Below are 5435 nucleotides of genomic sequence, written 5' to 3' on the forward strand. Positions count from 1 at the left end.
TTTATGAATGTACCTGAAAGTGATGCTGAAAACTTTCACTTTTGCTTCCTTCAGCTTGTGTATATGAATACGAGTACTGTATATGAGTACTGTTGTTAATATTCATACAGAGCCATCAAAGTGCTTCTTTTGTTTTCAAACAGACTCAGAATTACTGTATACAAAGTGTGAGCGAGTGAGGCAGAAAGAGAGAGAGAGATGCTTGTCATTACTGTCTGACTGCCTGTCTGGTTCATAAACATGATATCAGTATCAGCCCAAATCGAATAACTTCACGCAGGCTTCCCGCTATGGTAGACTGCATAGGTGAAAGGGCTTCTGCTGACAGTAATCAGCTTGGAGAAAAACTAGAAGGCTATTTCTGTCACAGGTACCCTGTCCTATTTTTGTCTCAGAAAGACACATTAAGGGACCACAGCCAACCATGTGGGCATTGAAAAGGAAGGGCAATTGGTTGATAATTAGCCGAAAATCTAGAGGTTTTAATTTTATTGACTGTATTTGGAGTCATTATGTATGTCACATTCAAAGCCACCCACTTGCTGTTTTCCACTCACAGAGTCTTTGCCATTCATTTTGTAGGTTTTTATTGTAGCGTTAATCTTTATCAATGAAGTGTTAAGAAATCTCTCGTATTCATTGAGTTGTGAACACACACACAGGGCCAATTAAAGGGGTGATTCTGTGCCATGTCATGCAGAGAATTGCAAAGTTATTTCAAGCTTGTAGAATAAGGACCATCCAAAAGACAGATGGTGATTCATGCAAAATAAACATATAAATGAATAGAGAATTATTCAGAATTTCATAAATATTCTGATTCCACTTAAAATTCCAATTCATTACTGATTCCATTAACAGACATTTTTGTTATTCTTAAGGTAGAAAGAATGGAAATTGGAAAAGCTTTTACTTTAGCTACCTTGTTTTGTCAGTTAACAATTTCAGACATCATACGAGTCATAAAAAAATCAGACATACACTACTGTTCCAAAGTTTGGGGTCAGTAAATTTTTTTGAAGTTCTTTTAAGCACACTTCACAAAAGATTTCTATCTCAAATGTGCGTTGTGATTGGCTGAATGCCTCAAGCGTGTGACGGAAATGTTATGTCCCTTACCATACTGTGATGCCGTGTCCTGGCGTGACGAGACAAAACCAATAAAACCCATTATAAACGAGGCATTTGTTGCATCCAGTGGGCACATAATTATGGATTATAATGACTTATACTGTCTTTTTACGCGTTGCGTTGCATCGCGCCGCATAAACATAAAACCATGTCTGCATTTGTGATCGGAGAAATGACAAACAACAAGCGCTACTATACACTGCTCAAAACTCGCGTTTGAATCATCAGTGGCAAATTCTTTAAATATGAAAACGTACTTACAGTCTGTGAGTCAGAACAGACGGCATTGTAGTCTACTCTCCAGGATCAGGAAACAATCCTCCATAAAATGCGCTGCACACATCTGAATATTTGGGTTGAACTGTTCTGGAACAGTGTTGTAAATACAACTTAACCACTGATTTCTAGTCGTGTTCTCTATTGGAAGGCCAAACAAAGTATTTTCACTTTCGTAACGAAACACACAGCGTCTTCACAACATGGCGGCGACGGTGGCAGCAATAATAAAGTTACGCCTTCTTTCTTTGCGTGAACATTTGGGCGGTGTTATGTAAATCTTCCCACATCCTGATGTAGACATGTGGGGGGGTGTTTAAACGAGGTGTTTTAGGAGGGCGTGGACCAGTCTTAACTTTTATAAAGAATATATCTTTGGGTTTGAGACTTTAGTCTTTGCAACTTCAGGGATCTTATCTATTCACAAACATCTTGTAACACTCCAAAGAGAAAGGAAAACTTGAAATCGCATCATATATGACCCCTTTAAAGGGGATAGTTCACCCAAAAACAAAAATTCTGTCATTCACCCTCATGTTGTTCCAAACCCGCAAGACCTTCGTACTTCTGCAGAACACAAATTAAGATATTTTTGATGAAATCCAAGAGCTTTCTGATCCCCCATAGACAGCATCGCAACTGACACATTCAACGCCCAGAAAGATAGTAAGGACATCATTAAAATAGTCCACGTGACATCAGTGGTACAACCGTAATTTTATGAAGTTCCGAGAATAGTTCTTGTGCACAAAGAAAACAAAAATAAAGACTTTATTCAACGATTTCTTCTCCTCTTGGTAAGTCAGTCACCATTCCATCAAAAATATCTTAATTTGTGTTCCGAAGATGAACGAAGGCCTTGCGGGTTTGGTACAACATGAGGGTGAGTAATTAATGACAGAATTTTCATTTTGAGGTAAATTATCCCTTTAAAAAATCTCACTCACCCTGAAATTTATGAATGATAATTTACTTTTTTTATGATACATTTTCCTGCTGATAAAGTATTACTTCTATTGACAGCTTTGGGAAAGGAATGTGTCAATGGAAAAAAATATTGAATTAAATATTGAGTAAATGATTATGATTCAGTTAGTTTGTGTTAAATACAGTGGGTACGGAAAGTATTCAGACCCCCTTAAATTTTTCACTCTTTGTTATATTGCAGCCATTTGCTAAAATCATTTAAGTTAATTTTTTTTCCTCATTAATGTACACACAGCACCCCATATTGACAGAAAAACACAGAATTGTTGACATTTTTGCAGATTTATTAAAAAAGAAAAACTGAAATATCAGATGGTCCTAAGTATTCAGACCCTTTGCTCAGTATTTAGTAGAAGCACCCTTTTGATCTAATACAGCCATGAGTCTTTTTGGGAAAGATGCAACAAGTTTTTCACACCTGGATTTGGGGATCCTCTGCCATTCCTCCTTGCAGATCCTCTCCAGTTCTGTACTCCTTCCATCCGTAAGAACAAAGGCTGCCTAGCCTTCATCATCTACCCCTCTTAGTCACAAATAAACTGAGTGCACCAGTGAAGTCGTCATGGAGACAACCCAAATAACCTCTGCTGTCAGTGTGCATCAAGACTTAACCTGCAATGGCTCCATCCGAGGTTTTGAGTCTAGGACAAACCGTGCCTGCTGAGAGATTTGAAACAAACTTGTAATGTGAACCTTGGGAATGGAATGTCTCCATGGGTATAAGTGTATGTTTAAAATAAGTTAGAATCATTAATGGAATAGTTCACCGCAAAATGAACATTCTGTATGATTGCAAACCTGTATGATGGTCTTTCTTGCATGAACCACAGAAGGAATTTTGAATATTTCAACATTTTGTCAACATAAGCACATTGGAAAATACTGCACTATCAATGTTTTTGCAAAAAATGCCAAAAATGTACTGATACATACAATTCACACAAAATTGTGATTACAGGGGCAGATGATCAGTTAATACATTATTTTCACATGGTTTCTTGCACCATACTATATTATGACCTAAAAATTTTTTACCATAGTGCATGATTTGTAAATGAATACATTTTCATATTTGCATTAAAAAACAGCTTCATATATGGATTTTCCCGTGTAGAAAACTTGCTCGGTAGCTCACCAGGTACAGCATTGACTTGTAATAATATAGAGAGCTTGGATGTGAGTCCCATGAAAACAATTAACAAAATAATAACTAAAAGATTTTGTAGAAATGAGCTAAAATGGCTTGGCTGCTTGCTTTTGTTAACACTATCAGTTGGGTTATATGTAATAAATCATTGCCAGAATCACGTCCATCTGCTGAGCATGCTTTTAGTGCCACTAACTTGGCATTTCACTTTGAAAAATGTTACAAAATGTGCAACAAGCAACATAATATTTTGCAAAAAATGTTCTCACAAATAGGTTTTTCCAATGAGCCTTGATTTCTTTTTGTCCATATAATTAAAATCCGAAACAACACTAAACCCCATGAATTTCATTGAATGGACCAAAAATAAATAAATAAATAAATAAAGGAAAAACAAAGTCTTTCAGAATATATTTTTAACATGGTCCACAAAAGAAAGAACATCATACAGGTTTGTAACAACAGAATTATATATTTTTAAGTAAGCTATACCTTTAAGCTTTACATCAGAATATAAGTAGAAGAAATGGGGGTGAGGCCTCTATAGGCCACAAGAAGGATGCTCAGAGAAATGACCTCTGGTATTTAATAACAGCCAAGGTTATTTGCCTGAAAAGCATGGTTGATATTTGTGCAAATGGTGAGAAGGTTGTGTGTATGTACCCCTATGTGGATGGCATGTCAGCGTTGTGCTTGAAGGGATATATGAGTGACAGCTTTGCTTCAGGCCACTGCAAGCTAATCGTCAAGACGGACTGCCATTGCCCACGAATTAGTGCTTCTGTTCTATGCTTTGACAAGACTACTGACACGTGCTGACATTGCGAGGGGGCTGCGAGACAGTTGACACACAAGGATGGGTTCATGTGCCCATTTCTCATTGACTTATCAAAATCCTGATTTTCAAGGATTTGTCTCAAAGACAAATAAGACCTTTTCACTGAAAGGCCACCTTAAAGATGATATACATGCTAGTGACGTTACCCCAATGAGAGAGCAGTCAGTGAGGATCCAAAGGAAAATATTATTATTATTTATTATTCGTAGTTCGTAGTTGGATTTTTAATAGTATACAATACATATTGATTCTCACTTTTTTCATCTAAGTAACAATGTTTTCAATTTAATAACTGTGATCTCTTTGTGAGGAAACCCCCTTCTTAAAATGTAAAGGCAGCTATATATTTTCATTTACAAAGACCTATTGTGAGAAAATTACATAATGTTGTTTCAAAATTAAATAATAGGCATTTATATTGTCCACATGCACTGAAGCCAAAGCAAATTATTAAGTTGAAAACATTTTGTAAGTTGGTATGCTTTTCCCCCCTGCACTCTGTTAGATTAATAATTGATGTCTAAACCAGACGAAAAACATTGTCATATTTATCTCCAAGATAACAGTGAAAGTTAGCATGTTAACTTTGACAGCCCTAAAAATGCATGTTGTAAAAATAATTTTTCCAGTTTTTCCTTGACCTCCATCTCTTGTGGCGACCCCTGATGTAGAATACAAACCAACACAATAGATAAATTGTTGTCAAACAGGAAGAAAAGCATTTCAGATGGTTGATTGCAGACTTTGGTTTCTTGGTAAACTGAGCTCTTTTAATGCATGTGAGCTTAGCTCAGCAGAAAAATCTAAGCAGCATAAAATTTGGTCTCAAAATGGTCTCATTGCTCTCTAGAAATTTAAATAGTTTTCATTTTTTCTTTTTTTTCCCTTTTGTGAAATAAATAATATCTGTGTTTTTGTAATGTAATAAATTCAAGTATATAGTACTGTATTTATGTATGAAACAATAAGCATATGTGTTGCCATTCACATACATTTTCCTACACATACATTTACTGTCACGAATCCGGTCCATGAACTTTCCAATTTCATTGACTC

At 36.1% G+C, this 5435-nt stretch overlaps 1 pseudogene; it reads left to right on the forward strand.

Moving 5' to 3' along the window:
* The window catches only part of LOC107573878 (melatonin receptor type 1A-A pseudogene), an 8031-nt pseudogene that overhangs the window by 453 nt on the left and 2143 nt on the right, over window positions 1-5435 (forward strand).

Source organism: Sinocyclocheilus grahami, unplaced genomic scaffold (assembly GCF_001515645.1).
Source record: "Sinocyclocheilus grahami isolate Dianchi unplaced genomic scaffold, SAMN03320097.WGS_v1.1 scaffold2058.1, whole genome shotgun sequence".
Taxonomy (NCBI): domain Eukaryota; kingdom Metazoa; phylum Chordata; class Actinopteri; order Cypriniformes; family Cyprinidae; genus Sinocyclocheilus; species Sinocyclocheilus grahami.